We start from the raw sequence: 20014 nt of genomic DNA, 5'->3' as shown, positions 1-20014 counted from the left end.
TGTTTTTTCCCCATACATAAGAACATTAGCTTCTGCCTTCACTCTTTCCTCTCTCTCACGCATTCCCTAATCTCTCTCTCTCTCCTTTCAATCTTTCATTTAACTTCTAATTCTTCAGTTTCTTCCATTCCTCCTTCCTTCTCTTTTTTCTTTCCCTTCTTCTTCATTTCCTTGTCTTTAGCAGTAGTATTAGTAGTAGTAGTAGTTGTTACATTACTGTTCCTCTTTTTCATCCTCTTTGTTCATCTTTACCTTCTTGTTTTTGGTTGATGTTGTGTTAGTTATGGCGGTCTCAGGTGATACAGTAATAATCGTTAACAGCACCTAGACGCTTATAACTTACCTTAATTGCTCTATTTGGGAGAGATCAGGTAGCGGAGACGACTGTGACTATGCAACAAAGTGGGGCAGGCCTAGTGATATACGGCATGGTAGTAGTAGTAGTAGTAGTAGTAGTAGTTCTTAGTGTTGTTTTCTTTTTTTCTCTGCAGTGGTATTTAGTAGTGTTAATAGTAATGTAGTAGTAGCAGCAATGGTAGTAGTAGCAGTAAAAGTCGTAGTTGTTGATGTTTGTTGTAGTAGTAATGGTAGTGTCGTGATAGCAGTAGTATTATGAGAAGTAGTTGTCGTAGTAGTAGTAATAGTAATGAATGGTAATGATGACGATGATGGTGATTTCGATGATGTTAACGAAGAGGTGGAATGGAGGAGAACTATGGGTAGGAAGTGGAGGAGGAGGAGGAGGAGGAGGAGGAGCAGCGTTCATTCCCGTCTTTTCGTAAATCTCAGTAATGGAAGTGTTTAATTAGCGGAATGGACACAGTTCGGGACGTTTTTCCGTTTTCCTCTCCTTTCTTTATCCGGTATGTTTGAACCTTTTTTATTGCTGCGGAAAACTTAAATTTTTAAACTCTGCGCCTGTAAATTGTAAGGTAATCACTGAATATACTTTTCACTTTGAACTTCGCTCAAATGAAAATAATGGTGGTAATACTTAAAAATAAAAGCAATGATGATAATGATAATATGATGAATGTACTTTATTTTCTATGTATTTTTGATCTATAATAATAATAATAATAATAATAATAATAGTAATGATAGTAATATACGTAAAAATAAAAGCAATGATGATGATAATAGATGAATGTACTTTATTTTTTATGTATTTTTAATCTGTAATAATAATAATAGTAATAATAGTGATACGTAAAAATTAAAGCACTGATGATGATATTGATCAGATGAATGTTCTTTATTTTCTATTTTTTTAATCTGGAAAATCGTAAACCTAAAAAAAATAACGATACTTTTTTTTGTGTATGTAAATATCTAAATCTACGTATTGTATTTATTGAGGTATTTATTTCATCCTTTCCCAAGTATTTTTTTTCCTTTACTTCTACATCGTTTTATTCCTGTTTTCTATGGATTGGGTCTGGTATGAATATTTTCGTTTCATGGTTACCAAAATATATGAAGTGAAGGTTGTATTGAATGATAAGCAAAAGATTGTAGTAGTAGTAGTAGTAGTAGTAGTAATAGTTGTGGTAGTAGTAGTAGTAGTAGTAATGTTTAATTCCACTGAAAATAAATAAGGACGAAAATAAACGACAGCGATAATGTAAAATTGAGTGTGTAACTTAACGTAGTCTACATGGATGTGCTATCGAATTTCCTTAACATGCACACACACACACACACACACACACACACACACACACACACACACACACACACACACACCTGCCTATAATGAGGTGCTGAAAGCGTGGTAAGGTAAGCATGTTATGAAGGAGGAGGGAGAAGAGAAAAGGAGGAAGAGGAAGAAGTAGATGAAGAAGAAGGAGTTGAAAAAAATATAGATTGCTAAAAAATATACAAATTTCACATCACCTCAATTTTCTCCTCCTTCCTTTATTCCTTCTTTCCTTTCCTCCATCCTCTCCTCCTCCTCCTTCCCTCCGGCTGTCTCTCACATCCCAACGAGGGTTACAAGTTGTCTTCCTTTGACACACAAAAATACTAAAGAGAGAGAGAGAGGGAGGGAGAGGGAGATAGACAAGAATAAAGAAAGCGGCCCTATTTTTCTTTCCCTTTTTATAAGAACTCCGTCAATATTTGGGGAGGTCCTTACCAAACACTGCCCTGATTACGACTAACCCTACTGCTACCACTGCTGTTACTACTAATGCTACTACTACTTGTAATGTTACTACTGTTGCTACTACTACTACTACTACTACTACTACTACTACTACTACTACTACTACTACTACTACAACTACTACTATTACTACTACTACTACTTCTACTACTACTACTACTACTATTACTACTACTACTACTACTACTGCCTGCTACCTTACTCACTTAAAAAAATACACACACTCTTATAATTACTACTACTGCTACTTCTAATGTTACTATTTTTACCTGTGTGTGTGTGTGTGTGTGTGTGTGTGCATGGGAAGATTCAACAACGGAATGAGAGAGAGAGAGAGAGAGAGAGAATTATTGATTATCCACCAGTGGCCTGCCTCTCTCTCTCTCCTTTTCCCTTCCATCCTGCACTAATATCTTTTAAACCTTCTATAAACCTCCAGATTTTTTCACTACCCAAAGATTTTTCCGGATTTTCTACAGATATTTTCCTCTCGTCTACTTTTTCTGTTCCCACTGCCTCCTCTTCCCTTCGTCCCTGTAGTACTCTTTATGGTTCCTCCTGGCTGTCATCTAGTACCTGTTTATGGCTCCTCTTGATTAGGTCGTCGTTCCTTCCTTAACATCGAAATGGCGTAGCAATCGAAATAAAATGTGACAATGGTGGTGGTCGTGTGTGTGTGTGTGTGTGTGTGTGTGTGTGTTTGTGTGTGTGTGTGTGTTGATTAATGGGAAGGGATGAGGTTGGATAATAAAGTCACTGTAGAGAGAGAGAGAGAGAGATAAGAGAAAAGAAAAGTAAAGAGGAGGAGGAGGAGGAGGAGGAGGGAGATGGAGGCAAAGAGAGGAAGAAGTAGGTTAATGTTTATTGATGAAATGGAGGAGGAAGGATGTTGGTAAGGATATTGTGGTAAGTGGAATGAGGTGGAGCTGACATTTGGGTGGAGTGGATGGGTGGGTGTTATATAGAGTGGTGGAGGAAGTGGAGTCTGTGAGCAGCGTTTTATGGGCGTTGAAATAAGGGAGTTGAAGTGGAAGAATGGGTTGTAAAAGATTGGAATATAAGTTGAAATATATAAGGTAGAAAAGTATAGGACAAATATGAAAGGTAGAAATGTAAGAGGTTGGTAAGTGGAATGAGAAAAACGAGAATAAATGAAGAGGAAGGATGATGAGAAGTGATGATTGATATTTCCCCAGCAAAGAAGACAGTTCAAGGGCATTAAAAAAACAAAACAATAATGAAAAAAAAAAAAAAGCCCGCTACTTGCTGCTCCTAAAAAGAGTACAGAGGAGTGGCCGAAAGAGAGGTCAATTTCGGGAGGATATATAAGGAAGTAAGAACAGGTTGAGTGAAGTGGAATGATTGTGAAATATATGATTGACAATTAAAAAAAGGGACCCTTGAAATCGTCAAAGAGAAAACAAAAGTGATAAAAGAGACAAAATAAAGAGCATGAAAATTAAGGAAATAGAGAAAGAGAGATATAGAGAGAACCAGAATTAAGGAAAAGCAAGAGAGCGAAAGATTAAAAGAGATAAAACAATAAATTCAAAGCAAAGGGAAGATGTCTGCTACATACCAACAACATATGTGGAAGACTGGAGGAGAAGGAGGATAAGGAGGGATGGAGGAAAAAGCAACCTTGAAACTGTCTAATGTATACACACACACACACACACACACACACACACACACACACGATATTATAGTCTTAAAAAAGTTTGAAGTCTTGCATATATATTGCGACCTTCTCTTTGACAATCAAGGTTATAAAGAGGTGTGTGTGTGTGTGTGTGTGTGTTTGTGTGTGTGTGTGTGTGTAAATAATAATATGTAAACGTTTAAGACCTTATCACAAACACATCCGTTTTCTTTTTTTTTCCTTCTTCCTCCTTCCTCCTCTTTCTCCTTCTCTTCTTCCTTTTCTTGCAGTATGCTTCTGTATCTTTTCGTCTTATTCATTTAAGTTTTATCTTATCAGCATTTACATGCTCTCTCTGCCTACTCTATTCTCCTCCTCCACTTCCTCTTCCACATCCTATTCCACCTCCTCGTTCTGATTAAAGTTCGAAGAGAGAACTCTCTCTCTCACACACACACACACACACACACACACACACACACACACACACACACACACACACACACACACACACACACACAAACACACACAACTGCCTCCCCACTCAATTGACTTGTCTCCTAATAACAAGAGGAAAATAAGAGAAGAGAGAGAGAGAGAGAGAGTTTACGGATGACATGTTACAAAAGTGAGAAATTAATGATGAAGCAGTAAATATAGAATTGACTTTCTCGTGTGTTTGGCTGACTGTCCCAGAGAGAGAGAGAGAGAGAGAGAGATAAGGCCCTGGTGAAAAGTAACACAAGTGGTACAGTTCAGACATAGAAAGAAATGGTTTATACAGGCAGTGGCCTTTGCCTGTCCAGGTGTGTCGTGTGATTGCAAGGCTCGTCAGTGTGAAGTATATGAATTATACCCGTGGTGTAGTGGTTAGTATGTTCATGTAGCAATTCGCGGGCCCGGGTTCGAATCCCAGCCGGTCAGTGTTCAGCCCAGTTGAAAAAAAAATATTAGAAAAATGTAATTATCTAGTTTTGTGATACTACCTAATATATAGTTTGAATTTCCGCGATTTAATTTTCATCACTTTAAACGATAAGATTCATATTACTTTGAATACAAGTATATAATACTTAGTATACGGTACAGCGTTAGGTACCGCGGACGCGTACAATACAAGTTTAGTAGCTTCGGCGCGGGATTGGCGGAGCCCCTCCACTCGCCTCATTTGCCTGCCTCAGTCAGTCAGACAGTCGCCCCGAAACGGGGCACGCTGCCAGGGTCTGGGGATTTCTTCACAGTCTTATGCCTAAATGTACGGCAATTAAGGTAAAGCTAACCTAGCTGAGCCAACGAGACCTCACGAGGCGCTTCCTCCCTCGCTTTCTTCCCTTCTATGGTGTAACAACGAGTAGTGGGTCTTTTTTTTTTTAACATTTGATCTTGCCCTTAGCTGCTGGGATTGTATAAAACAAAATCAGTGCACAGGTATCGGTATCGGTATCGGTCAAATATTGGGGTATCGGTACATCCCTACCCTACGCCCCTGTCCACCCAGCAGTGAATGGGTGCCAGGTATTAATCGGGGGTTGTGTCCCGTCTCCTGGGATCTGTTCCCTTCTCCTATAATTCCTTCCCCTTCTGTCTCTCTCCGGCATATGACCACAGATGCTGCGCCGTCTAAACGAAACTTTCCTTTTTCCCGGATGTCATAATGGCCGTGTCCCGGGGTAACGTGTTCTCACCGACCATGGACTCAAAGGTCAATGTGAAGGTGAGCACCGAGGCCACGCACAACTATTGCATATGCCCCCAACTCTTCTATGTTACGGTGAACTGAGGAATAATTTTCTAAGGGTTTGTGATAATATAGTTCATTTGATTGTCAAGCTAAATTAAGAACTCGCGAGGAACGTTTTTCCCCACCCTCTATACGAACATTTACCCGCCCACTCCTTTTTAAGCCGCGGCGCCGCTCACCTCTGTACACGCCTGTATTTATAGACGGGCCTGCTTGTCACATACAGGGAAGGGGAGGCAATATTAATTCTTATCGGCGCGGTGTTCTCGTTTTCTGTCAGTTTTGGGAGCTTCGTCGCGTGTGCCCTGCGAACCTCCACTAAATAGAAGAAGAGGAAGAGGAACAAAGAGAAGGAAAAGAAGTAGAAGATAAAATACATGTGATGAAACAGTAGTGGTCGTAAAAGTAGAAATAATAGTAGGAGAAATAAATGTAGATTTTTTTTCTTACAACAAAGGAGACAGCTCAAGGGCACACAAAAAAGGAAACAATAATAAATAAAAAAGCCCGCTACTCGCTGCTCCTAGAAATACAAAGAATAAAATGATGTTACGGGACAACAGTAGAGGGACGGAAGTGTGCAAAGTGTATGGGAGAAATGTGGAATAAGTTACAGGTTCGGTTAGGAAAAGGAAATTACATGATGCTTAAATAACACCACAGAGGAAGAAGGTAAATAAGGAAAAGAAAAAGAAATAGAAGATGAAGATGAAAAAAAAAATGCAAATGAAATAGTAATGGTAGAAGAAAACAGGGAAGAAAAAGACAACAAAAGAATACGAAGAAGAAGAAAAAGAAGAAAGAACAACAACAGCCTAAAATTGAACGCGTACAAAGCTAATAAAACGAAAGGAAACGATAGAATGAAGCTAAATCGACGTGGCCAGGAGGAGGAGGAGGAGGAGGTAACGAGCCCCAAATTGGCCAGCGAACCCGTTACTCCTGACATCCTGGGGCGGGTCACTGTCGAGGAGGAAGAAGAAGAAGAAGAAGAAGAAGAAGAAGAAGAAGAGGCTATAAAAGGGATTAATCAAAACAGAAATAGATGAAGAAGAAAACAATAACAAGAAAAAGAAGAGGAGTGGAAATGAAGAATAATGAAAAATGGAAAATAAGAAGACGAGGAGGAGGAGGAGGAGGAGGAAGAAGAGGGAGAGGGAGAGTATTTAGAAAAGGAATTAAAGAAGAAGAGACGGGGTAGAGGGAGAAAGGGAGAGAGATAAGTGATGGAGAAGAGGAGGGAGAGAGGGAGATAAGAGAGATTAAAAGAGTATGCAAGTTAGAAGAGGAGAGGAAAGTGGAGAAAGAGGGAGATGAAAACAGGAAAAAGAAAAAGAAGCGGAAAACAGGAAAAAAAAAGTCGATATCCTTGAAGCCATAAATGACGAGGGAAAAAAATAAGTAGTTGGTATTATTTTTTTCTTTTTTCATTATTATTTTTTTTATAGTTTTCCTTCTTTTCAAATCCATCTCGTTTATTGTCATGATTCTGCAAAAGTTTGTATCTCAATATTTTCCTTTTATTTATTTCTTCAACATCCATCTTATGCATACCTAATGAGAATATGGAGATGAATATTGTGTGTGTGTGTGTGTGTGTGTGTGTGTGTGTGTGTGTGTGTGTGTGTGTGTGTGCGTGAAAAGGGGTGGAGAGATGGAGGAAAGGTGTGAGAAGAGGGCTAGTAGTGTTGGAGGAAAGACTTAGGAATATTTGGAGAGGGAGTGAGTAAGTGGTGGTGGTGGTGGTGGTGAATGCATTTGAGCCCTTCCTGGTAAAGAGGCACATTTTATTTTTCTAAACATAATCTCATCTTCTTTGTGATCCGTTCTTCCTCTTGCATCATCATCTCTCTTTTTCTCTCCTCTCCTCTCCTTCCCTTCCCTTCCCTTCCCTTCCCTTCCCTTCCCTCTCCTCTCCTTCCCTTCCCTTCCCTTCCCTCTCCTCTCCTCTCCTTTCCTTTCCTTTCCTTCCTTTCCCTTCCCTCTCCTCTCCTTTCCTTTCCTTCCCTTCCCTTCCCTTTCCTCTCCTTTCCTTTCCTTTCCTTTCCTTCCCTTCCCTTTCTTTTCCCTCCGTTTCCTCTCCTCACCTCTCCTCTTTTCTTCTTACCTCTCTCCTCCCCTGTCAATATCATTTCTCCTCTCTTTTCCCTTCTCCTCTCCGACCCTCTTCGCCCTCCTCCTCTTCCTCCTCCATTTAAAAACGTTTGATGAAGCATTTGCTAAAAGGGCCAGTGAGCTCCTTTTTTATGTTATTTCACAAACAATGCGCCTGAGAGAGAGAGAGAGAGAGAGAGAGAGAGAGAGAGAGAGAAAGGGCAGGCTGTATGTGCTGTATTTTCGAAATGTTTTTCATTGAGACCTGATGGTTCTCGTTATTTACCAGAGAACGGCGGGTTTCGACATGAGGAGAGAGAGAGAATAAAATAGGCAGAAACGGAGGATGAGGAGAGAGGAGAGGAAGCAGGAAGAGAGGAAGGGAAGAATAGAAGAGCCTCCTCCTTCCCCCTTTGCCTCCTCCGCCTCCTCCTCCTCCTTCTCTAAGCCTCTGGGAATATATAGAAAATAATTGAATTGTTTTTTTTTCCCTTCATTTTTTTCCTTCCTCTCCTCCTTTCTCCCTTCCCTATTCTGTCCTTTGTCCTTTCATCTCTCTCATCTCTCTCTCTCTCTCTCTCTCTCTCTCTCTTTTTTGTACTTTTTATATTGTTTTGATATGAAGGAAAATGAGAACTTTGTTTTATTTTTATTTTTGTTTATTCCATTTATGATTATGATTGACGATAGAGAGAGAGAGAGAGATAGAGAGAGAGAGAGAGAATTACCAGGACGTGTCAGGTGTAAATGGGGTGAAGGTGCAATTTTAGTGTTCTTATTACCACAACACCTTAAGCACCTCCCCTACACCACCCAGAGGGAGCCACGGGGGGCGGGGGTTGGGGGCTGAAACTCCATTACTCTTAGCTTTATGGCGCTCATTATGGTGGTGGTGGTGGTGGAAAAGAGCAGGAAAAGGTTACGATGGTGGTAGAGGTGGTGGTGAGTTGCGGTGGTTATGGTTGTGGTGACTGGTGAAGGTGAGGTGGTTGTAGCAGCGTGTGTGGTGGTGTCCCGCGGCCAGGCCTCCTCGGGCCCTGGCGTGGCCACGGCATGAAATGGAAATGTGTGTCCGGGGCGTGTGTCAGGGGAGAGTGGGGCGGTGTGCAGTGTCGGTGTGGTGGCGGGCGTGTGGTGGTGACGGTGGTGGTGATGGTGGTGGTGATGTCAGGCGTGGCGTGGCGTGCACCGGTCACCGCTCACCCTGGTGCACCTTGGGCCTGTTGTGCACGACTGTTGTGCACGAGAACCTGTTGTGCACGGGCTGGGGGCGCGGGCTGGACATTCCTGAGGTGGTTGCCATGGTGACGGTCATTGATTGGCGGCGGGGCTCCGGTCGGCCCCTCCGCCGCTGCCTCGGCCGGAGTCAGTGCCGGGCCCGGCCTCACCCAGGAGGCACCCCCGCCCGCCCTCACCGGAAGCCGTCATGGCCCTTGGCGCCCCCTGGCCCTCCTGCCGCGCCCTCACGCCCTCAGGTAAGTCACGCCCCTGCACCAGTGCCTGGGATACCTGCGCTGCTGCCATGGCTGCGCCTGGAGACATGGCGCGTGTTCATCCACCTGCCGCCTGCTCAGCTGCCCTGCGCTGGCCTGGCTGCTGCTGTGGGCAGCAGCAGCAGCAGCAGCAGGAGAGTGTTGTTTCTGTGCCATGGTGGAGGCGGTGGAGGAGCTGCGGCGGCAGTCGAGTGGAGGCCGCAGGAGTGGGAGAGGAGGGACGCGACCCAGTGCCTGATTGACCTGCGGCGCCCTCCCTGCAACACCTGCCGCCGCTGCCGCCACCTGCCGCCAGATGGTGGGCTGGCTGCTGAGGCCCAGTGTAGTGACGCTAAAGTGATGTGCTGTTACGGTGCTGTATGGCATGGCCTCCGTCTCCGCCAGGGACTGTTGGCGCTTATGGGGCGGTGAGGGTGGTGGAAATCGTACCCTCAGCCTGCGGCGACCCACCAGGAGGTACAGTGGCCCTCGGTGTTCCCCTTTGTGCGAAAATTCCTCCTCCTCCTTCTCGTCCTCCTCCGGGTCAGCCTTGCCCTCCGCGGCCTCCTCGGCGGCCCCCGCGGACCATTATTGAGTCCTCTGGAGCGGCGTCCCCCGCGGCGCCTCACGTCGCCTCATTACCGGCCAGCGAGAGCCACTCAGCGCCTCCAGGCCCCTGGTTAACCTGTGGGCGGCCTGTGCCTGCCTACGGCACACACACACACACACACACACACACACACACACACACACACACACACACACAACTACTACTATTAACTACTACTATTAACTACTACTACTACTACTACTACTACTACTACTACTACTACTACTACTACTACTACTACTACTACTACTACTACTACTACTACTACTACTACTACCACTACCACTACTACTACTACTACTACTACTACTACTACTACTACTACTACTACTACTACTACTACTACCACTACTACTACCACTACTACTGCTCTCACCGTGGATTTACATTTCCCTTCCTATGCTCTTCCCTCATGCGCCGGGGTCCGCGTCATGGCTGCCGGATACTCTTTACACATTTTCAAGCAGTTTCGAGGGATACCGTGTCTTTGGCGCTTGTTTCCACAATGTCGTTTTAGTTGCCTGTATTTGAACGGAAAGACGTAACATTTTCGATTTTTCATGAAAACATTTATAGTAGGCTAATATATTTTCGTGTGATGCTTATTCTATGTATCATTCACAAGTTTTTTTTTCGTTATATTTTCACTTCTTATACTTCTTTTTTATTATTATTTCATCTCGATTCCTTGACCTCCGTTTTTTTGCTTGTTCATTAAATGTAAGAGTTTTCTTCTTTTCATCTCATTTCGTTACGGATGAAAGCCAGCCTCCTTCTTTCTCTCTCTCTCTCTCATATGTCTTTAATGTGAGATTTGCTTACCAATTTTCTCTTAAAATTTTGTTCGATCAGAGAGAGAGAGAGAGAGAGGAGTCGTAATCACCTGATACTATCACTTTGTTTGATATCATCTAAATAATTATTTCTATATATAGTTTTTGTTTGGTTGTTACATAGTATTTTTTTATTCATGTAGATAGTGATTAGAAGATACTACTTCTCTCTCTCTCTCTCTCTCTCTCTCTCTCTTCTCTCTCTCTCTCTTTCTTTTCTTAAAGGTCAGAGCAAAAGGAAAAGCAAATGAACTGTGACTGTGTGTGTGTGTGTGTGTGTGTGTGTGTGTGTGTGTGTGTGTGGTGTGTTTAATATCCCGCCCTACATTTCTATTGCTTCGTATTAAAGAGAGAGAGAGAGAGAGAACATAAATACAAAGATCATTTACCATAAACACAAATGATACAAAATAAATAATAATAATAATAATAAATAATAATAATAATAATAAAAAGAATGAGCAGAAGAAAACGATGAGGAAGAACGAGAAGATAAAGAACGGGAAGAAGAGAATGATGATGATGAAATAGATGATGATAATGATGATGATGAAAAGAAAGTATTAAAAAAAAATGAATAAAACGAAAAATAAAAAGTCATATGTACGTTTGAATGTGTGCGTTTAGTGGTGAGAGCGCCTACCTGGCCACGCACACACCTGCACACACACACCTGTTCGCCCTTTAATTAACCTGAGGCACTGATAGGCGTAGGGGGGAGTAGGAAAGTGTAAAGGTAATTTTAATTGAGTTTTATTAAATGATGACGTGTGCTCTCTCTCTCTCTCTCTCTCTCTCAATTAGTAACAGTTTTAAGTTGTTATATAAGACCAAAATTAAGTGCTTCGTCATTTTTCATTATTTGTACAACTGGCGGGTTATTATTATTATTATTATTATTATTATTATTATTATCATCAACAACAACAGCGGCAGCAGCGGCTATTATATACGATCTTTAATTTTTAGGGTTAGTACCTATGCAATGTTCTTTTAGGCCTATGAGTTTTTCTTGTCGTTTCAGTATTAATCCAGGTGACTAAGTAGTATTTAGTCCATATTTTTTTTTGTTTTGTTTTATCTATATTTTATCATTTACTCCTCCAAGGCTTCTGCTAACTAGAAGGCAACACGTTACTTTTTTTTTTTTTTACATCAGAGGACACGGCTCAAAGGCAACAAAGTGAAAAAAAAATAAGCCCGCTACTCGTCGCTCCCACAAAAGTAAATAGTAAAGAGTAGTACTTGCCTGCCTTTATGTATCTTTTTGAAGCTATGACGCTTGTTAAAGATAGACGGATCGATAACTGCAGGTTTATTGTGTTAGTGCTTCAATCGTTTTACCATATTGTGTTTTCTTATCATATCTTATCTTTTATTATGTTATTCTCCTTTTTATCATCTCACATTGTTTTACTATTACCTCTATTATCTCGTTTTCTTATTTGCTTCATTATCTTATCTTATTGTTCTGTTCTGTGGTTTGAAAGGTTTTGTCATTACGCCATAGTAAGAACAACAATGTACTAAAGGTTTGAGTGTTGCCTAACTGTTTTCCATATCCGTGCCCAGGTAACTAATGGTTCCCTTTCTCTTTTTCCAGGTGAGTCCACGTGTGTCTCAGTCGTGGGCCCAGGTACTGTAATGACTCTCTCTCTCTCTCTCTTTGATTAGAGTTGTGTTCAGTATTTTCCTGTTCTGCATCCATAAAATATCCGTCTGTGTGTGTGTGTGTGTGTGTGTGTGTGTGTGTGTGTGAATAATAGAAACCGGAGACCTAGAAAATACGTCCATAATGAGAGAGAGAGAGAGAGAGAGAGAGATCTCATCAAGCCTCCACAAACCTTATGACATTTGGTTTGGCCATGACCCTACTCCTCCCTTCCTTCCTCCCCCCTTCCCTCCTCTTCCCTTCCTTCCTTGTGGCTCTTCCTCCTCTCTGCCTTGCATTCTCTTCTCCTTTCCTCCCTCTCCATTTCTTCCTACAACCCTTGCATTCTCTCCCTCCCTCCCTGCCTTCCCTTCTCTTCCCTCCCTTCCTTCCTTTCCCTTTCTTCCTCCTTCCCTTGCATTCTCTCCCTCCCTGACTCCCCTTTCTTCTTATTTCCTCTCCTCCCCTCTCTCCATTCTCTTACAGTCTCTTCCACTTCTTCATTCTCTCCCCTCCCCTCTTTTCCCTTGCTTTCCCTTCTCTTTTCCCTCTCCCTCCATTACGTTTCTCTTTCCTTTACAATATCTCCTACTCTTTTCTCCGTCTTTTTGCTTCCCTTCTTTTTATTTCCTTCCCTTCCCTTCATTCTTTCCCTTCATATGTGTTTCTCTATCTCCGCCTTTCGTTTTCCCACTTTTTCTTCCCTTCTCCTTTGCCGACTTCCTTTTTTCTCATATTCCCTTCTCCTTCTTTCATTTATTTCCTTTCTCCCTTTTCATTCCTTTCCTTCCCTTTCATTCCTTTCCTTCCCTTTCACTCCTTTCCTTCCCTTTCATTACTCTCCTTTCACTTCTTACTGTCGTCATTCCGTCCCATCCCTCCTTCCCTTCCCTTCCCTTCCCTCCCATCCCTCCCTTCCCTTCAATCCTTTCTTTCCCGTCGGTCTGAACAAAAGGTGAGGTGGAGGACGGTCTTAAAGAGTCACATTTGCTCTCTCTCTCTCTCTCTCTCTCTCTCTCTCTCTCTCTCTCTCTATCTCTCTCTCCCCCTCTCTGGCTCTCCTCTCTTGACAGTCGATGGTAGGAGGAAGAGCAGCAGGAGGAGGAGGAGGAAGAAGAGGAGGAGGAGGAAGAGGAGGAGGAGGAGAAATCGAAAGCAGGGAAAGACCATTTTGTGGGAGGAGGAGAAAGAGGAGGATGGAAAGGAGGAGGAGGAGGAGGAGGAGGAGGAAGAAGAAGAAAAAGAAGAGAAGATTATATTTTGTGTTATCCTTTATCATTATCTTATTTTTCTTATTTCTTCCTTTCTTCCTTTTTTCAATTTCCTTCCATTTTCTTCTTTTCTTCGTTTTTTTTTTCATTTTCCTTCGATTTAACAAGATGTATAATAACAATTCCTTTTCAAAGTTACAAATTCTGAAGAAAAAAAAATGTAAATAAATAAAGAAAATAAAGATAATATTGAGCAAGAAATAAACTTCAAATATTACCTGGAAAACTTTGATTACAGGTAGCTATAACGAGAGAGAGAGAGAGAGAGAGGTAATGTAAATATAAACTTGTATGTACTTTCTTATGTAATGTCTAGTTTTTTTTTTAACTCCTGTACGTACTTATTTTTATTCCTTTCATATTTTTCTTTTTCTTTTTATAACCTTCCTTTATTCTTTCATTCCTTCTTTCGTTTTTATCTTTCGTTGTCTTTTATTTTATATTTCTTATATTTTCTGATTTTTTATATTTTTTCCTCCGTTTATTTCTTCTTTCCTTTCTTCCTTTTTTTTATTTCACTTTCTCATTTCTTTCACTTCTTCATTCTATTTTATCTTTCGTTTTCTTTTCTTTTTTTATTTCTTCCATTTCTTTTTCTTTTCTTTCCTTCTTTCTTTCTTTATTTTTGGTTTTCTCATATATACTCGCTGTCTTGTCTTCTTTTCCCTACATTTTCATCCTCTTCCCTTATATCACTAAACAACTTATTACTCTTATATATGAAAAGGATATGAAGGAAAAAGAAGCAGAGAAAATATACATATCTGGCGAAGGATATTCAAGATTTTTTTTACTAAGAGACAGTGTGTGTGTGTGTGTGTGTGTGTGTGTGTGTGTGTGTGTGTGTGTGTGTGTGTGTGTGTGTGTGTGTGTGTGTATTTTCCCTCACTGCCCTTCAATAATAACCAAACTCACAAAATTTTGCCTCGAAAAGTTTGGGGATAAAATTTAAATCCCACTGCAAACTATTTAAATAACCCCCCCCTCCTTCCCTCCTCCTCTCCCCCCCCCATACCTCCCATCTTCCCTCCCCCCCTCACCCCCCTTACCTCCCATCTTCCCTCCATCCTTCCTTTACCCACCTTCCCTCTCCTACCCCCAGTCCTTCTCCGTCCTCTCTCATACCTTGTACCTTCTCTCTCCCTTCTTACTTCTCCGCTACCTTCTCCTCTTCCACCTTCACTAATTCCTTTACGTATCTCATCCTCTTTCTCCTTTTCTACTACTTATTTTGTATCTGTTCCATCTTTCCTTCTCTTCCTCGTTCTAATTTTTTTTTTTCATATACATCCTCCTTTTCTTTATTTCTCTTATTTTTTCCCTCATGTCTTCCTCCTCTTCTTCCTTTAAATCTCTTCCTCCCTCATCTTTTTTTTTTTTTTTTTTTTTTTTTTACAGTCTCCCTCCACTACAAACTCCATTTATTCCTTTTCTTCCATTTTCTTCCCATCACTTATCTACCCTTGCCTTCCCTCCCTGTCTATCAGAGAGAGAGAGAGAGAGAGAGAGAGAGAGAGAGAGAGAGAGAGAGAGAGAGACCCCAGGAAAATAATAGCATCAAAATATCTGTTATTATTTCATTATCATGCAGACACACACACACACACACACACACACACACACACACACACACACACACACACACACACACACACACAGGCACACGCACACGCAGACATTTTAATCTTACTGTCTCTTATCTCCCCATTTATGCTGCATCCTCTCTTTGCTTTAATTATAATTTATGGTATCCTGTTCATTATCTCTTACCACTCTTATATCCGGCGTGTCGCACAGTGAATGATATTGCAGTAGATTTATCGATCTCTATCGACCTCCTTATCTTTGCCTTACCACCTGGGCCCAACCTAACCGACTCCTACCTGACCAAACCAATCTTAAACAAATCAAGTTCAGCCTCACGTCAACCAATATAAGCATAATTCCAATCTAACACCTTTCAAAACCAACTTATTCTAACCTAACTAAGCCATATCTAACCTTACCTGATCTAACATGCTAATATAACGTAAAATAACCTTACTTAACCTTACTTAGTCTAACATATACTAACCTAACCCAAAATAATCTAACCCTATATAATCTAACGCCTAATACAATCTTACCTAATCTACCAAGCTAACCTTACTTAACTTTACCTTATCTGCCCTAAACTTACCAAACCTAACAAACTCTCATAATGTAGCCAAACATAATCTAACCTTACCTAACCTAACAAGCTAACCTAACCTCATCTGACCTCAACTTACCTAACCTAAAAATCTCTCCTAATCTATCCCATCATAATCTAACCTTTCCTAACCCTACAAACTAGCCTTACCTAACCTCATCTCGCCTAACCAAAATTCGCTTCACCTTACATATCTCCCCCTTGATGCCCACCTAATATAACCTTACTTAACCTAACAAACTAACCTAACCTCACCTCACCTGACCTCACTTGACCTAACCTAACCTCGCCTAACACTTCCTCCTCTTGATGGCACACGTAATCTAACCTTACTAACCTATCAAGCTAACCTAACCTCACCTCACCTCACCTCACTTGACCTAACCTAACCTCGCCTAACACTTCCTCCTCTTGATGGCACACGTAATCTAACCTTACTAACTTATCAAGCTAACCTAACGTCACCTCACCTGATCTCACCTGACCTAACCTAACCCCGCCTAACACTTCCTCCTCTTGATGGCACACGTAATCTAACCTTACTAACCTATCAAACTAACCTAACCTCACCTGACCTGATCTCACCTGACCTAACCTAACCTCGCCTAACACTTCCTCCCCTTGATGGCACACCTAATATAACCTTACTTAACCTAACAAGCTAACTTAACCTCACCTGACCTGACCTAACCTGACCTAACCTAACCTCTCCTAACGTATCCTCCCTCTGATTGCACACCGCCGGGGTCAGACATGGGGGTGACTCCAATAAATTTAATCGTATACTGAGAATTGACTTGGGGCGCTTCCTGCAGCTGGGGGCGGCAAAGGGGGGAGGAAGGAAGGGGGCGTTTCTCTCTCCTCCTCCTTTGTTTATGTTCTTTCTTCTTTACTCTACATCCTGTTCTCTCCCTTCCCTTTCTTTATTCGTTCGACTTTCTTTCCTACTTTTTTTTGTTATTTTGCTTTCTTCTGTACTCGATATCCTGTTCTCTTTCTTTCTCTGTATGTCTCCCTTTAATGTTTTTTTTTTGTTGTTGTTGTTCTTTTGCTTCCTTTTTCACTCGATATCCTGTTCTCTTCTCCATTCTCTTTCTTTCTTCGTTTATCTTCCTTTCCTATTTTCTTTTTTGTTCTTTTTCTTTCGTCACTGATATCCTGTTCTCCTTTCTCTTCTTTGTGTGTTTCCCTTTCCTATTGTTTTGTTGTTTTGCTTTCTTTGTCTTCCTTTTTTTTGTTCTGTATCACTTTCTTGTTCTTTTTGTTGTTCTTGTTCTTTGTGTTCTTGTTCTTGTTCTATTTTTTCTCTTATTTTTATTCCCTACGTCAACCTATTGTTCCTCTTATCTATCCTTTTTGTTCCTCTTTCTCCTCCTCCTCCTTTCCTTCCTTCCTTCCTCTTTCTTCTTCTTGTCTTTTGGTTTAGTCATCGTCTTCTTCCTGTGACTTTTGGGTGAGTGGGCGAAGATGGTGGTGGTGGTGGTGGTGGACGGTTCCTCTTTAGATGGGTTTGCCTGCTGGAGTTTCCTCAGGCCGTCAAGAGGAAAGGGTAAGGTTAAGAGTCTTGATAGTGATAATGAGACCGTTGATGGTGGTGGCGGTGGTGGTGGTGGTGGTGTTAGGAGGGGGGTTATAATGATGTTCCTCCTTTGATGTTCTTATTACTCTGTTGTTGTTTTGTTGTTGTTTAGTGGTGGTGGTGATGGATTTCATGATATTGCTCTGAAAATATTTATGGCGCATGGTGATTTGCCATCTTCTCTCTCTCTCTCTCTCTCTCTATCTCTCTCTCTCTCTCTCTCTCTCTCTCTCTCTCTCCAGCAGTAGTTTCCGTTTCCTTTTATTATCAGTTTCCATTTCGGTAACTTGCACGGGGAGGGGGGTGGAGAGAGGAGGGCTGTGTGTGTGTGTGTGTGTGTGGCATGGCTGTGTGGGCGGCAGTGTGAGTGGTGGTGGTGGGCAAGGCAGGCAAGCAGTGAGGAGAGAGAGAGGGAGAGAGAGAGAGGGAGGGAGGGAGAGTGAGTGGTGGGGCAGGCAGGCAGAGAGAGAGAGGGAGAGAGGGAGGGAGGGAGAGGAAGAGAGAGAGAGTGAGGGAGTGCAGATTTCCCTGAGGTGCCAGTAGTGGGGAGCCACGGCCGGTATCGCCACACCTTCCTCGGTTCTTTACCCAGTGCCGGAAAACAGAACTTGAGCCCATTTTCCTCACCCCTGACCTCTTTGTCCTCATAATCAGCAGCAGACTTCACTTCATCCTTGTCCCCTCACCACCTGACTCTACTCCTCGTCTTCATCCTCCTAATCACATATCATATTATCCTTTTCACTATATCCACCTCACTCCACACCTTGTCCCTCTTCCTTCTCCTCAAGACTATCTTCCATCCTCCATTTCCTCCTCCTCACAGTTCCTTCATCCTCATCCTCATCTCCACCTCCTTCCACCTCTTGTCCTCTTCCGGTTGTGCTTCAGAGGAAAATGCGAAGAAAACACCGAACCTAGCAAGGAATATACACTTGAAGTGATTTAAAGCAGTGATTGACTATTATTACTACTTCTGCTACTACTGTGAGTTCTGCCGGTTCTGCTGGGACTAACTACTGCTACTGGTGTTGTTCCTGCTGTATGCTGTTGTGGCTGAGGTGCGTTTCTTGTAAGCAGGAGGGAGTGTACTGCCTTTGCTGATGGTGTTTGTTCTATCAATTAAACCGTTTTATATCACCTGGTTGGTTTTGTACGCGCGGTGAAATGTTCTACGGTTACCTTAACCTACCTCACCTTACCTTACCTTAACTTTCCTTACCTTACCTAACCTCACAACCTAACCTTACCTTACTTTGTCTAACCTAACAACCTAACCTTACCTTTCTTAACCTAACCTTACCTTATCTAACCTTACCTTACCTAACCTAACCTAACTACCTTACCTAACCTAACCTCACCTAACCTAGCCTCACCTAACCTTACCTCACCTTACCTTACCTTACCTAACCTCACCTAACCTTACCTCACCTTACCTCACCTTCCCTTACCTTACCTGTTCCCTTCCCTTCTCCGCCCACAGGTAAGGGAGCTTGCTACACACACACACACACACACACACACACACACACACACACACACACACACACACACACACAGCAGGGCGTGACGTGCGTCCTCTGAGTATTCTGTTGGTGTTTTGGTTTGTTCTAGGAAAGTGACTCACTGAACGAAACGAAAATAAATATATGAAGTTGTTTTGAAATGAATTGAAGCTCTTAGAAACATCGTGTCTGCCTGAGGATACAGAAAGCAAAACAAAGAGAACCAGATTACTTTCTCCTTAATTAAGCACACCAAATACACGAACTTAGCACTACAAAGGCACGAATCTCTTACACCGTTACTTTAAAAGGTGTAAAAAGTGGATTTAAGGGACTCGGTAAAATATTTGACGTGGAAGTTAAAGTAGAAAATGAAACTAAGAGTGAAGCTGAAGATAAAAGTGAAGGAAATTGACGCGTATCATGCTTGTCGAGAGAGAGAGAGAGAGAGAGAGAGAGTATACATAATGGAATTCAGGTGGACTTTTTTTCATTGTTTCTCGTTTTCTTTTAATTACAGGTAGTGGTGGTGGTGGTGGTGGTAGTGTGGTGTTATGGGTGTAAGTGGTGATGATACTGAAGGGAAGGAATAGTGGTGGTGGTGGTGGTGGTGGTGTTTGTTGACTTAGTGGTTGGTTGAAATTGAAGTGGTGGGGATAGATGGTAGCCGTAGTGGTTGATGGTGTTGTGAAGGTGGTGGGTGTGTAGTGGTGATGAATCGTTTAGGGTCTTCTTTTTGTAATGGTTTTGGTTGTGGTTGGTAGTGGTGGTGAAAGTGGTGAGTACTTTAAGTGGAGAAATATAAGTCTATCGTAGTAATGGTGGTTGAGTTTGTGGGTGTTTAATCTTTAATTGAGTTTCAGTGAAGATTTGAGAGATGATTCAGCTTGTTTTAGTGGATGTTGCAGTGCGTGATTCAGCTCTTGTTTCAGTCGTAGTTTCAGTGGGTGGATCAATAGTTGCAGTGGGTGTTTATAAGTTACTCTCGGTGCTGTAGTGGGTATTGCAGTGGGTGGTTCAGTGCCGTACCGTTCTTTTGTGAGTTCGTGTTGTAGAGGGTATTGGTTACATTGGGTGTTTCCGTTCGTTTCAGTGTATAAGTTAGTATTGCCGTGGGTGTTTCAGTGGGTAAAGTCGTGAGTGTTTCAGTGGGTATAGTCGTGGGTATTGTTTCAGTGGGTGTTTCCGGTCATTTCAGTGTTTTAGTTAGTATTGCAGTGGGTGTTTCAGTGGGTAAAGTCGTGGGTGTTTCAGTGGG

The 20014-nt window shown here is 42.0% G+C and overlaps 1 pseudogene; it reads left to right on the top strand.

Annotated features, from left to right (window-relative positions):
• Positions 1 to 9002: 9002 nt before the first annotated feature.
• The window catches only part of LOC126988374 (plasma membrane calcium-transporting ATPase 2-like), a 79026-nt pseudogene continuing 68014 nt past the window's right edge, over positions 9003 to 20014 (top strand).

The sequence above is a fragment of the Eriocheir sinensis genome, chromosome 69 (assembly GCF_024679095.1).
Source record: "Eriocheir sinensis breed Jianghai 21 chromosome 69, ASM2467909v1, whole genome shotgun sequence".
Lineage (NCBI taxonomy): Eukaryota > Metazoa > Arthropoda > Malacostraca > Decapoda > Varunidae > Eriocheir > Eriocheir sinensis.
This window is presented reverse-complemented; position numbering and strand designations above follow the sequence as displayed.